Below are 15,782 nucleotides of genomic sequence, written 5' to 3'. Positions count from 1 at the left end.
AGGGCGGCACCCAACCATGTGCCAGCATATTGGTCATCTTGGGGTCAAGATGCATGTTGAACAATGTCTGTGGTGCAACAGTGTCATAACATTAAAAAAACTTTAATTAAAATGTACACAAACTATCCAAAGGTGTTTTAAAGTCCAATTATTGTTACTTTCAGTTCGAATTATTACTTTTGTAATCCTTGGTTTTACTAAATGTAATACTCTGGACAATGATCTTCGACTCAAAATACATTTTCAAACACTGACAATTCTTATGGATAATTTACAACATTTGCATTGCTGATTAACCCCGTTAACAAAGTAATTTGGCCAGTGTGGACTACACTGGAGTAATCAGAGTAATTTTGGGAATTCCTTGTTACTCTTCGGCACAGAATTACCTATAATAATGTTATTATGCCCGTTCACATAGTTAAGAGTAATTCTGGAGAAAAAATCCAACAACTTGACCACATTTAGCTTACTAGGGGGGACATTTACTAAGATTTTGCGTTGTGTTTGAATCACAAAAGTGATGCAAAACGGCGCAAAATCTTTTTTTCCTAATTTACTTTCCAGTGCTAAACTTAAGCGCTGGAAATAATGTAAAAGTAATGTGCAGCAGCGCATAGCGCTGCATTGCATTACTTTGCGCTATGGGGACGTGTGAAGGGTGGGGCATGGGCATTCCTATGCAACCACCCAAGGTTTCTCAAGTTAAACCCAATTTACAAAATACGGTAGATTGGGTTTAGCGTGAGAAAGCTGCACCCTTTTAAACTAGGGGCAAGGAAGGAGAAATGCTTTAATTTCTTCCTTCTCTGACTTTTAATGCCTGCTGCACTGTGGAGCATGCATACAAAGTGGGAAAAGCATTCGCTCCTGTCTAGGCCTAGTATTTTTTTTTTTTACGCCACACAGAGTTACACCCACCCCTAAAAGAAATCCATTGAGAGAGTAGAAACAAGCATACGTTCTAAATATCCTTAGAAATTAGAGTTTTTCTGAGCTACTCCTACTTTTGTTTTCTCCATTTAAATCACTTCCATGTGACATAAAACGATTTGTAGGATCAGAAAAAGTTCCTCCTTATTGTTAGCGAATGTGGAGTGTATACGTGCCTAGGAGGCATTATTCTTCTTCTAGAGATCTCAGGCCTTCAGTAAAAGATACACCTTAATTGTCATGTGATGGAGGCACCATGAAGCACTGGCTTCTCTGAAAGTCTCCCTCACATAAGGGGTTTAGCATCAGAGCAATGTTGTTTGATACAATTTAGCAAAGACAAGGAGATGATGGATGGAGCATTGACACTTTTCAGACACTCGCCCCCACTCACAGATCTGGATTGGATCCGTCAACGTTCTTTAGCTCACTTCGCCACCCCAGTCCAGACCCAGCCATATGCAAATCTGTATTGACCCTGTTCCTTTTGGGAACAATCCAGTCCGAACTGCCAAGCCTGGTCTTACCTGGACCAGAAACCAGCATTCTGGGACCGGTTTCAGGGTAATACCCACCAGCCAAGTTAGCTTGAATCCAGTGCCAAAATGAGCAAGGGACCCATGTCTGGGCATACCCTGCCAACTTAGGGTGAACAAAGCAAACACAAGGAGATGATGGTCGGAGCAGTGAAACTTTTCAGGCACTCATCCCCACACACAGAACTGTCTTGAATCCAAAAGCCCACTCTCTGTATATTCGAAACTATAGGTCTGACTGAGTGCTACTCCGTCCAGCCAGACCTTAAAAGGACATATACCAGAATGGCAAGAAAAAAAAACAGGATCAGGTGAGGTACTCATAGAGGACCTTGGGAACTTAAAATTGTAGCTCCCAGTCTTTTTCTGTATCACTGCGTGGCCTCGTAAGATGGCCGCAGCTCCATAGAGCTCCGTGTGGCTTGGGAGCATCATGACTAAATGTCGGGACCCAAGCTTCTATCATTTGACTTGGCAGATGACCCACTACATCAGTGCACTGTACCCTTCCAATATACCCGCATTGTCCATTTTGAGGAAATGACGACTGAGGGACAGTTCGAATTTGACTGACCATTGTGAGGCTGCCTTCTTTAAAAGCATCACAATGCGCCTGAGGAGAGTGCATCTATAGAGCTTGCGACCTCCAAAACACGTGATTCGATCCTCAACAATTGAGGGAATCAGCGGAGCTGTCGGCGCTGTGAGGGATATACCGCAGTGGTGAGGATTGCCCTCGATCAGACTCCAGATTGGTGGTCGCCGTTGAATCAAGATGGCTTTGGTAAGGACGTAGTTGAAGAGCCCGTTGCAGGGGCGACGCGGATGACCTGCTGTGGCATCAAGAGGGTGGCGGAGCACTGAAGACCCCGGAGACCCAAGACACTACGTTCGAGGTGAGCCTGGCAGGGGGTCCTCTACCCGACATCACTGCACTGGAGTGGCAGCGGAGACTCCGAGCAAAGTGGAAGACCTGCGAGGCACAGATTCTCCCGCTTGTCTCTCCAGCAACAGTGGAGAGTGCCGTGGAACACAGTGTGTCGTTGATGGAGGTGACGGTTACATTCAACGCTGTAGTCGGGAGCACTGCGCCCGAGGCCCCGAAAGCTCCTGAACGTGCCCTGAACCGAAGCTTACTGGTGAATATGAAGCTCTTCTGAAAGATCATGAAGACTTGGGGAGAAAAAAAAAGTTGGATGCCTCGAAAGCCAGGAACAGGGCCTTAACTAATGAGGTGAAAACACTGAAGAGCCAAATCGTAACGCTGATGGAGAAAGAAAGCACGATGATGAGCTTAATGATGCTTAAATGGTACACTATGGCTATAAACATTGACATTCCCCTTCTAACACCCACCCTTTACCTGTTTAGTGATATTGCCCTGAAGTGAGGATTTGCATTTCCAACCCATTTGTCAGAGGTAACTTTTAATACCCTTTAATACGCATCTATGCCACCTCAAATAGCCATAACCAAGGCATCAAACTACTTCACACCAGCGGAGAAAAAACCAGGTGGGCGACCAGGAGAGTGTTGAGTCCGGAATGGCGCTGACCAAGGAAGACCTGTTAGTGTCCCTGACGGACTTCAAGACTGAACTTAACATCAAGGCCACAACCCCCCTGCTTGACCTCAAGTTGGCCGCCACAGTTGGTCTCTCCAAGATGCTCTTTCACTCCTGGACAATAGTACTGGTCATCGACTTGATCTTAACCACATCACTCACCAGACCTAGATCCTGCTCTCCCTCCAGAACATGTTTTCTTTGAACTTTCCCTCGACCGCGGAGACCCTGGTATTTGACCGATGCCCAGTAGAGCTACCTGTTAGCTGAAGAGGAGATGGGCTGTTGGTTCCCCCTTGGCCGTCACCTACCCAGCCGGACTTTGGACAAATGTTCCTTCATCTCTCTGTTGTACCCCCTCCTACTCCTTCACCCTACCCCCTTCCCCCTCTATGCTCTCCTCTTCTTGCCTTCTATGCCGTTAATGTGTTTCTGTTGAGACCTAGCTATTTGACCGATACCCGGAGGAGCTACCTGATAGGTGAATAGGAGATGGGCTGCGGATTCTCCCTCGGCCGTCACCTACCCAGCCAGACCTTGGGCAAACTTCCCCTTCGTCTCTCCATCGTATATATACCCTATACCTTTTTCCCTTACCCCCTCGCCCTTCCCTTCCCTTCCCCACCCGATTTTCCTTTTCTTCTATGCTCCTTAAATGTTTTTACTGGTATCTTTGGAAACTTGTAACTGATGTAAGTTTGCAACTATGTGGAACCTTATGTAAAGCGCTCTGATACCTTCGGGTCTAGCCAGCGCTATATAAAACTCTTTGAATAAAAATAAATAAACAAACTGCTGCATGTTTACTCACTTCTGATTCCTTGCATTCTGGTCTCTGTGTGGTTGTGTAACTAAATATAATTTACACAAATTACATAACACAAGAATATCATGTCAAACATATTGTCAACAAAAATATTGTGTTACATACTTTGAATGTAATATACCAAACTATTGTACAAAAATATTGTGGAGTAGAATAAGATCGACAAAAAGTATTAACTACTGGCAATAGCCTGTAGGAAGTTATAGTGAGGACCAAAGTTTCCATTGAAAAAGCTTTTTTTGTTTTGCCAATAACTTTGGCACTGCTTGATGAATCTTAACAACATTTTCAAAAAACATCCCCTTTTCGGTTCAGCTGCAGTGTTGAAAGTTTCAGGTTGATCCGTCAAAGGGGCGGGGGAGGGTTGCAGAACAAAGTGTGGTCCCAAAACACGTTTTCCCATGTTAAGTCTAATGGAGATTTTTCTTTTTTTGAACATGACTACAGCCCGAACCGCTGAACAGAACTGCACCAAATTTGGCAGAATGCTAGATGTTGGTCCAGAAAGAGTGCTTTTTGTGATTTGGTGTAAATCCGTTCAGTAGTTAGAATTTTAAAAACATTAGAAATTCACTAAAAAAAACAAAGGTCTCCGGGTTGTTGTAGTTAGGCTCAGATTTCACTTGTACACAACCAGTTAAATTCAGCAGTTATAGTTACCTGAGCTAACTATAACTTAAACCCCCGCAATGCACTGTTTATGACCTCACATATTACACCACTCATGACAGACATGGTCAGTGACATCACTGATGACATCACTGATGATATCTCAAATGACATCACTGATGACATCACTGATGACATCATCCCATTAGTGGGTTTTGTAAATATTTTAAATGTTAAAGATGTATAGTAAGCTACAGCATAAGTTAAATTACTATTCTCTCTGTACTAGTAATGAGTCATACTATTTATAACCTATCTCATCTGAGTGGTTGTGTGACTGTCTGTATCAGTGTATAAGTGGATGCCTGAGTGGCTGTAAGGGTGTGTTAGTAGGTGTATGAGTGGCTGTATGGATGTGTTAGTTGGTATGTGAGTAGCTTATGGGACAGTGAGTGGCTTTAAAAGTGGCTGTATTGGTGAGTGAGTATGTGAGTGGCTGTATGGGTGACTATGTGACTGTATGGGTGAGCGAACAGCTGTTTGAGTGTGTGTATAGGTAGGTGAGTGGGTATAAGTGGCTGTATTGGAGAATTAATGTCTGTGTGAGTGGTTTTATGGATGTGTGAATGGGTATGGAAGTGGTGTTGTGGATGTGTGAGTAGGTGAGTGAGTGGATGTGTCAGTGAGGGTAAGTAAGTGGATCTGTGAGTAGCTGTATTGGTGAGTGTGTGGGTGTGTGAGTACTTGTATGGGTAAGTGGCTGTGTGTGTTTTTGTATGGGTGATTGAGTGGGCATGTGAGTTTCTGTAAGAGAGTATGAACGGATGTGTGAGTGATGGTATTGGTAAGAGAGTGGGTGCATAATTGGCTGTATGGGTAAGTGAATGTGTGAGTGGATGTATGAGTGACTATATGGATGAGTAATTGGTTGTGTTACTGGTGTGGGTCTGTGAATGGGTATGTGGGTTGTGTGAGAGTGAATATATGAAAGGTTTTATGGGTGTGTGAGTGGTTCTGTGAATGATGTCATCAGTGATGTCACTGACCATGGATGAGTGATGTAATGTAAATGTAGTTGAGCTTATATAGCGCACAGCTACCCGCAGTGGGTTTCCCGGCGCTTGCTTAGGGAACCCGTCCTGATATTCCCCTGTGAGATAGCAGGGTATCCACAAGGTGAAAGTCAGGCATCCCGCCGCGAGGGGCCGTTGTGGAGATTAAGCAAGCTATTGCCCAGAGTCACAGAGTGTGAACCCGTGAGTCGAGGAGGCACCGGGGCGAGAATTATCGAGTCCGTGGAATTTTTAGCCCAAGACCCACCGAGGCGGGGAATTGAACCCTGGTCCAGGACCGATCTCAGCTTCCGGGTCTGCTGCCTCTACCTCCTGAGCCACACTTCTCCACATGTGTAATGTGTGAGGTCACAAGCAGTGCATTGTATGGGCAAAAGTTATAGTCAGCTCAGGCAACTATTACTGCTGAATTTTATTGGTTTTGTATGAATGAAATCTGAACCTAACTGTGCTTTCTTTGTTTGGTTTTCAGCTCTTGGAGCCTTTGAGTAACTCTGCCTCTGCATGTGGCCTCAGCCTGTGGAAGCTACCTTTGGACTACCTCACATCTCAGAGAAATTATACTTTTCTACAAGGGCCCCAGTTGTGATCACAATTTGCTTAAACACTGGGAAAAAGGCTTTACATCTAGAGAGGGAACCAAGAACTGGGAGCCCACAGTGGCCTTGAAAATAGCTTACTACATATTTACACTGACATAAGCCTCCCCACATGTGGAAAGAATAAACCCTTTTCTTGTATGTTGCATTCTGGCATTTTCCATTTGTGATTTTTACCATCCTTCTGCTGTGGATTTCGTCAAGAGGTATGTTTTGTGCTAGTTGATGTTTTCATTTTCAGGCCTCTGCTGTTTGACCCTAGTTAGTCAATCTCGCAGTTGGACCATTAAGTGTGATAATGACACACGCTCTTCTCATACATTCAGAACTGGGGTGGAGACCCCTGCACTTGTCACTATTCCTTCAATTCATTTCTCTAGTGAGTGCAACAGTAGGGAAAGTATTGGGTAGTGGAAGGGTAAAAATTACTATTCCCTCTCCAATGAATGCAACAGCAGGGAAATTGTTGGATGGGAGAGAAACAAACATTACAATTAACTATTACTATTACTATTTAAACAATTAAAAAAAAAAGGTAATAATCTTAAAAATAAGTAAACAATATTTTAAAAATATACAATTAAATATATTAAACATATCAAAAGAACACATATACTGTTAATTACACATAAAAAAGGTTCAAATATTATTTAAAATGTTTTATTAAATCCATTTATAAACAATATTTATTAAAAAGGTGCAAATATTCACAAACAAGCAAATTATTTAAAACATACATTTATTTATTTTATTTCCTACCCTATAACACCACATCAATAAAAAAGGCATCAAAGTTTTTATTTTTAAAAAATTCAATAATAAACATAAGTATTAATGAATTGAGAATATATAAATAATAAAAAAAGATAATAAACATTCATTCATTGAGTACACATTCTTTACACTATAATATCTACAGCACACTCCTAAAATTAATTACACAATTACCATAAGTATACTAATCAATTATTTAAATTAATTAACAAAGAATTAATAATTCATCAATAAAAAATAAATTACTTCCCATCCTTCACACCATTTACACCTATAAACACCACAACACACACCACCACAACACACACCTAAAATTAATTACAGAATTACCATAATTAATTACTAATTAATTAATTTAAATTAATTAACTAATAAGTAATGATTTGTCAATATAAAATAGATTACTTTCCACCCTTCACACTATTTACACCTATAAACACCACAAAAGCACCTAAAATTAATTACGCAATTAACATAATTAATGAATTAATCAATAAATAATTCACAACTATTTATTAAACAATTATTAATACATTAATTTACATATTTAACACTATAACATCATAACTGAATAAATATTAATAATTAAAATTATTCAATACATTTTATATAATTCAATTACTTGCCACCCTATTCCCCAAAAAAACCCACAACCCGCTATGGATCTTAAAACACAAATTTCGAATAAAATAAATAAATAACTACTATAAATAATCAATACATTTTATATAATGAAATTACTTCACACCCTATTCCCCTATAAACCCCCAAGCTGCTACGGAACTAAAACGCTAAATTCTATGAATTTGTTGTGAATAACTACTAAAGTTTTAACACATATAATAAAAATGCAAACAATTGTTATTCAAAAAAACAAAAAAACACACATATACAATATATACTAAAATATATAACTAATAAAAAAATCGATATTTTTAACAACTATGGGGCCTATTACGATTGTGGATTTCCCGCATTCTCCGGGCCGGCGGAAGCCACCACGGCCCGGAGGATGCGGGAATACCGCCGCGGAGGCTTGAAAGACCCACCGCCAAATTAGGATGGCTGGTGGGTCTTGCAATCTGTCCTCCGCTTTTCCGCCGCGGTCGCCTTCCGACCACGGCGGAAAAGCATTAACATGGCAGGTGGTGTCTATCAGACACCGCCAGCCATATTAGGATGGAGTAGAAAGTATGCTTTTCCACGGCGGCTTTTCTGCCGTGGAAAAGCATACGGACCTTCACTTCGGGGGCCCGTTGTGGGCCCCCTGGGTGAAAGGGGTGTGGGGGGTGCACATGGGGGGTACCTATGGTACCCCCCTGCATTTGCGTGAACAAAGCGGCAGGCACCGCGCGGTGGCTGCTGCTTTGTGCACACAAATGCCGTGCATGCATTTTTAACATTGCGGCGGGTGCAGCTTGAAGCTGCACCCGCCGCAATGTTAAAGATAGAGGATGTGACCGCCACCCTGGCGGTCACATCCTAATCTGCACGGAGGGACTGCTGCTGCCCCTGCGAACGGTCCCTCCTACTCTATGGTGGCGGACGGACTCAGGTCCGTCCGCCATCATAATCGGCCCCATAACTTTTATAAATGATATTAAACACTTCGATATTTTTCACATCGATATTACTTACCTAAAATCAATATTCTTGACCACGATATTTTGTCTGACAATATCTCTGACCCACAATATTTTTACCTCGATGTTTGTGAAATTGGATATTTTTACATCCATATTCTTACTCTGCACCGAATAATCAGCCGTTTTTAACCCACAAAAATGGTTTCTACTGTAAATGGAGCAAAAGTTACAAAAGCAATGACTACGCAGATTGCTGCAAAGTGTTACACCCTTTGCAAAGGTTCACTGGTAACCTTTCTGTTGCTAATTGGTGTATTTGGATGTTAAATTGGTACAAATTAGGTTAGACATTTGCCCAGACTGTTAGCATGTGTGAAAATGACAAAATAATAACATAAAACTGTCAAAAAGGGCACCATTTCTTGTCGCATAATTCGACCCTGACACATAAGAGGTCATTACAATGGTGGAAGGCCTGCCAGCCTCAGCAGTGCGGTGGCGGTACTTTTGCCATCGGAAAGCAATTTCCCCCCGCCACATTATGATGGCGGAGGGAATCGCTTTGTTGACCGAAGCACTCGCAAAGACCGCCGGCCATGCTTCCGCCACAGGCAATCATTACGATAACCTGGCGGAGCGGTCAGCATGTGTAAAATGGTGGCGGTGCCTAGCAGGCACCATCCCCCATATTACGATGCTGGCCACAGCCAGCCTTTCCATGGCGGGTAAACCACCATTGAAAGGCTGGCAGGGATTTGTTTTGGGGGCCCGTTGCGGTCCTCCCTTGTGCTGGGAGGAGGTGGTTGTCCACTGGGGGGCTACCAATGGTACCCCCTGCATTTCTCTGCACTGAGTGGCAGGCACCACGTGGTGCCTGCCCGTAGTTCAGTGAAAGGCACTACATGCATTTTTACTATTGGGGCAGGTGCTGCAGCCAGTAGCACCCACCGCAATGGTAAATATGCAAGATGCGACTGCCAAGGTGGCGGTCGCATTGCAATTTCACATGCGGGGCTGCCGCGTTGCAGGTGGGTGGTCACAGACACTGCTTCGGCGGCGGGCGGACTTGAGTCCGTCCGCCATCGTAATGACCCCCATAATTTGGACCTCTCATGCCTCACAATTCCAATGGCACTGGCTGTGGTGTAAGGTAGAAGTGGGCAAGCCAACAAATTAAAAGGGACAGCTGTGGTTGGCTCTGGATCTTAAGAGTCCATGCAAAAGTTGAGCCTTGAAAATATGCGGCATGTCAATCATGCAGCACAGATCATGCTAGAACATGGTACGGTGTATTCAAAATTAAAAAAAATTAAAACATGGAAGGGTTTCATCTTAGTCTGGGTCACTGGAATTATGTGATTCTACGGCTCCAACTTTTGTCACATAACTATGAATTTGCTACATTTGCCACGCAATCCATCATCTGCTTTATAATCTGCCAATATTAACAAAAAAAATTGTTTCTAGCACAAACTGATCAAAGGTTACTAAACATGTGTTTGCACGCAATGGAAAGCAAAGGTCATATTTCAGTTCCTTATTTCAGCATTTGGTTGTTACATTGGTAGTCATGAGTCGAGATCTTTTCACAGATAGAATTACCATTTGTAAAAATGCCAAAACTATCAAGTAATACTATCAAAACATGTGGCACATTATGCTACATAATTTGCACTTCTTGCCACATAAATTAGTCAAACCTGAAGCATTTTTTGGTGCTCTCCTGCCACATAATTCCAATAGCCCTGACCATAAGAATATGTGCAAAGTATTTATTACAAGTGAGACTTTTTAAACATGACCTAAGCAATATTCCTGCTCCACTTCCTTAGAAAGACAATGCTATTAGTGAACCAAAAGGCAAGCCAGTGATCATTCTACCCTAAATGTGGCCTAGATTCTAATGATTGATGGAACAACTTTATAGGCTATTAAAGCAAACACAAAATATGTTTTGTATACTGAAAAGCCGGTTCACATGCATTTGAAGGTGCCCTCATTTATAAAGAAAAATGGGGGTCAGTTAAAAAATATTTGTCCAATCTTTAAGCTGAAAGTTTTTTTTTTGCAGTTATTTATATCAAACTCCACCGCAAAGTATTAGAGCCCTTCACCTGAGCATCGAGACTGGACCTGTTTCCCTAGTTCCAGAGTCAGCAGCTCTCAGTAATGCTATATACTCACTATTGTTATTCTCTGTCAAGAACAGAGAAAATGGAAGTTTTCAATCCCCCCTTTTGTGTCTCTAGGTCCTGGGAGCCGCAAGCACGTTCCCAGAGAGAGTCCAGGCGCTGGAAGAAGGAGGCCTGTGCGCGCGCACAAGTGTGCAGCCTACAGGAAACATAGCCTATCTCACGTCCTTCGGAATGTCCCAACCTTAGTGGAATGTCCCCAGCATAGGAATCTTCATCTTAAGCTACTAAAATGGAACACAACCTCCAAGACACTGTCCTCTTTTCTTGCAGGTACCCTTGGCATATTAGTTGCAATTCTGTTTACTTTGCATCGTGCTATATAGACGTTAGCAAACCTACTAGCGGCTTGTGAACCTTAAACAACAACAAAGAGATAAAAAAGTGCCAATTTGAGCTGAAATATCAAGCATCCATGAGATATTATGAAAAGTGCTGTGTTGAATCTTGGCTGTACATCCATACTTTATTGCAACCTGATAATTGTGCTGTAGTTGTGTGTCAGATATCTCATTTGTAGGACTTTCTAGCTTTGGGACATCAAGTAGAATGAATGAGCATCCTTAGCATCGGTTACCAGAGGCCTTCCCTTTCCTCAGTTTGATAGAGAGAGCTCAGTGTCACTTGATGGAAGGCGGAAGCCACTGTGACTTGAGCCTGTGCTTCAAACATTATAGGCAGACTGGGGCGTGCCAGAGAACAGCTGGGCTGCTTCTTTTGAAGAATGCCTTGTGGTGGAATTACAAGGGAATTAGGAGTAGACAGAGGTGTACAATCCCTGGCCCATGGTACCCTGAGAGTAGCCAGAGTAGTGATCTAAAAAGCCTTTGCACTGGGGACATGGATGAGGCATTGAAGAGGAAGGGTTGGGAATGAGAATTGATCCCAGAGAGCATCTCTGCAAAGCCAGCAAGGGGGCCGTGCTGGTGAAAAACATTTCCTTCTGTAAACCACTTCTCATGTTCCAGTCTTAAACCATCAATAAACACAGCGCTTCATTTGAACCAGTGGATCTGGTGCCCAGCATCTGCACTTTATCATCAACACTGGCACAGCGCTTTTCACCAGCTAAAGACACATTCATTTACTGAGACCTTAAGTGATTTCCTCAGAATCACAGGATGTTGAACAGATGCCAAGACTTGAACCTGTTTCCCCAGTTCCAAAGTCGGCAGCTTTGGCCATTATGCCACATCCTCCCCCCACATTCATGGCTAATAGTTGGTTCTATTTTAGGCAGCGCTAACAAGAGAAATGGGCTGGTGCAAGCTGACTCCTGACGCCCGAGAGCCTCAGCACATATTTTTTTGTTTTACAAATGAATCACTGAATAAACGTTACACAATTAAGTACATTAAAGTATATTAGCGTGCCTCGCGTATATTTGCAAAAAACACCCAGTACTGGCACACAATTTCCCTAGAAACACAGAAAAAATAGACATTAGAACAAGAGAATGTACAATTCGGTTCTGTTCTCACACCAGTTGATACAAATCGAGTGTCACATAAAAAAAGTGTCAAACACAAAATGCCACTGATGTCAGTTATTCAAAATTCTCTTCCCTTTTTTAAAAGGAACTGAAAAAATCAGTGGTCCCATTTAGGTCGGGAGTGAAGTTTCTTCTAGTTCCCTTCTAGGTATTATTCAGAAACTGTCGCTTGATGGTCATTCAGTATTTAAGACACTCTCCTTAACCTCGTAAATATGCTGACGCATTTCGACCCACCACATGATGACCTTACTTGAAACTGAAGGTCTTCCATGGAGCTATATCACTTGTAGGGCAATTAAAAGTGGAAAATAAAATTAATAAAACCCAATAATTAAACCCCCTAATACCATGTGCTTGTGTGCCTGTTATTACTTCAAATTGCACATACCTAAAAAGGGGGGGGGTCTATGTCTTTATGAGAAGGTTTGATAAAACAGCTGGTGTCCCACTTTACTAGCAATTGCTGGCACTACCACAACCCCAATCATTGAGTTTCATACAGAATCGGCTTCTTTTTTTTATTTCGAGTCTAGCAGCGCGCATGCGCTGCTCTATGGGGCATGGTGTATTTAGTACATGGGCTTCAAGCCAGCCCATAGCTTGTCATTGCTTGTTCAAGGTGCCTTTCTAAATTCCTTACTTTTGAATGAGAAGTTGTGCCCATTTGTCTCTCCTTTTGGTCTGTACCCTGTTACAGGGCTCGTTTCACCTGCAGGGCCGGACTGACTACCGGGCATTTCCGAATGCTGCCGAGCTGGGGGATGATTTCACTGTGGTGGGGGCTGATTTTGTGGATGGAGACCTGCGTGTGCTTTGAAATAAACAAAGCAAAACTAATTTCGTTCAGCACACGCTATCAACATCCCTATCAACCAAATCAGTCCGCAGCTCAGCAGCATTCTAAAACGCCCGGTAGCCAGTCCGGCCCTGTTCACCTGAGTCCATTTCAGATCATTTCATGCACTACTTTTTTCCAATTGCCTGCCCCGTGTTCTGGAAATTTTGCAAACACGAGCAGCTAACCAATGTTACTGCTTTCCCCTCCCACCCACCATTTTTTCGTGTGTTCTCCCCTTCGCACCTTAGCTTTCACTTATGATCTACAGATCATAAGTGAAAGCTAAGGTAGGAAGGGGAGAACGCATGGAGGAGGAGAGAATACACGATGGAATGGTTGATGGGAGGGGAAAGCAGCGACACTGGTCAGCTGATCGCGTTTGCAACATTTCCAGAACATGAGGCAGGCAATCGTAAAGTTGAGTGGAGCAGTCACAAAGTTAGAATGTTAGAAAGGTGTCTTTACTCACAAGCTCCCTTTCACCCAATCTTTTGTTTTTAGCATCAATTTTGTTTCACTCGCTTGGATCTCTGCTGCTTTGTTTCTGTAAACAGGGCAGTAAATCTTGTTCTTTATCTGGTCACAAATGAGGCAGCAATGTCTCTGTTCCCATTGGTAATTCCCCATTATTTAATCCTCTAGACAGTGTTGCAGCTGTGTCTCTGTTCCCAGTAGTAATTCCTCATTCTTAGTCCTCTGGACAGCGCTGCTAGCTGCTTCTCTGTCCCAGTGGTAATTCCTGATTCTTACTCCTCTAGGCAGTGCTGCAGCTGCGTCTCTGTTCCTAGTGCTAATTCCTCAATTTTAGTCCTCTAGCCAGTGCTGCAAGCTGCTTCTCCAGTCCCAGTTGTAATTCCTCATTCTAAGTCCTCTAGACAGTGCGGCTGGTCTCATTGGAAATTCCTCATTCTAAGTCCTCTAGACAGTGATGCGGCTGCTTCTCTGGTCCTAGTGGTAATTACTCATTCTAAGTTCTCTAGATAGTTCTGCAATTGTGTTTTTGCTCCTGATTGTAATTCCTCATTCTTAGTCCTCAAGCCAGTGCTGCTAGCTGCTTCTCTGATTCCAGTGTTAATTCCTCATTCTTACTCCTCTAGGCAGTGCTCCAGCTGTGACTCTGTTCCCAGTGGTCGTTCCTCGTCATTAGTCATCCAGGCCGTGCTTCTAGCTGCTTCTCTAGGTCAGTCAGTAATTCCTCATTCTTAGTCCCCTAGGCAGTGGTGTTAGCTGCTACTCTGGTCATGTCAGTAATTCCTCATTCTAGGGTCTCTACACAGTTCTGCAGCTGCATCTCTAGACATGGGGTAATTCCTCATTCTAAGTCCTCTAGGCAGTGCTGCAGCTGTATCCCTGTTCACAGTGGCAATTTATCATTCATGGTCCTCTAGCCAGTTCTGCTAGCTGCTTCCCTGGTCCCAGTAGAAATTCCTCATTCTTACTCCTCTAGGCAGTGGTGCAGCTGCGTGTTTGTACCCCATGGTAATTCCTAATTTTTAGCCCTCTAGCCAGTGCTGCTAGCTGCTTCTCTGGTCCTGTTGGTAATTGCTCATTCTAAGTTCTCTGGCAGTGTTGCCAGCTGCTACTCTGGTCTCATTGGTAATTCCTCATTCTAAGTCCTCTATGCAGTGCTGCAGCTGTGTTTCTGTTGCTAGGGTAAATTCCTGATTCGAAGTCTTCTAGACAGTGGTGGTGCTAGCTGCTTCTCTGGTATAATCTGTAATTCCTCATTCTAAGTCCTCTAGAAAAGTGCTGTAGCTGTATCTCTGTTCCCAGAGGTAATTCCTCATTATTAGTCCTCTAGACAGTGCTGCTAGCTGCTTCTGTGGTCCGATCAGTAACTCCCCCATTTTAAGTCCTCTAGGCAGTACTGCAGCCGCGTCTCTGTTCCCAGTGGTAATACCTCATTCTTAGTCCTCTAGACAGTGCGGCTAGCTGCTTCTCTGGTTCCAGTGGTAATTCCTCATTCTTAGTCCTCTAGACAGTGCTGCAGCAGCTTCTCTGGTCCCGTTGGTTATTCATCATTCTTAGTCCTTTAGACAGTGCTGCTAGCTGCTTCTCTGGTCCCCTCGGTAACTCCTCCATTCTAAGTTCTCTATACAGTGCTGCTGTTGTGTCTCTAGTGACAGTGGCAATTCCTCATTTTCAGTCCTCTAGGCTGTGCTGCTGGATGCTTCTCTGGTCCCATCAGTAAGTCCTCATTCTAAGTCCTATAGACAGTGCTGCTAGCTGCCTCTCTAGACTCATCAGTAATTCCTCATTCTAAGTCCTCTAGGCAGTGCTGCAGCTGCATCTTCGATACTGTCAGTAATTCCTCATTCTAAGTCCTCTAGACAGTACAGCTAGCTGCTTCTCTGTTCTTGTCGGTAATTCCTTATTCTAAGTCCTCTAGACAGTGTTGCAGCTGCTTCTCTGGCCACATTCTGGGTCCTCTAGACAGTTCTGAAGCTGTGTTTCTGTTCATACATCCATTACACTTCAAACCAAAACACATGGATAAAAGACATTGTCATTTACAATGCCAATAGCTGTAACTCTGACAAATGAGAGGCATATTGCATTGCAAATACTTGTTTTGTATATTTCTACTGAGTAGTACATGTCAATGTATTAACAATTCTTCAAAAAGTAAATTAGACAATAAATCAAATCATAATGACACAGTATAATACTATGAAATGTTAACAACTCAGATTTCTAAACACAAGAATATAATACAGACATCAATAGATACAATAGCAGAGATGTTGTTCATAATGC

This window comes from Lissotriton helveticus, chromosome 5_1 (genome assembly GCF_964261635.1).
Source record: "Lissotriton helveticus chromosome 5_1, aLisHel1.1, whole genome shotgun sequence".
Taxonomy (NCBI): domain Eukaryota; kingdom Metazoa; phylum Chordata; class Amphibia; order Caudata; family Salamandridae; genus Lissotriton; species Lissotriton helveticus.
The sequence above is the reverse complement of the archived record's forward strand: the minus strand, read 5'-3'. Positions refer to the sequence as shown.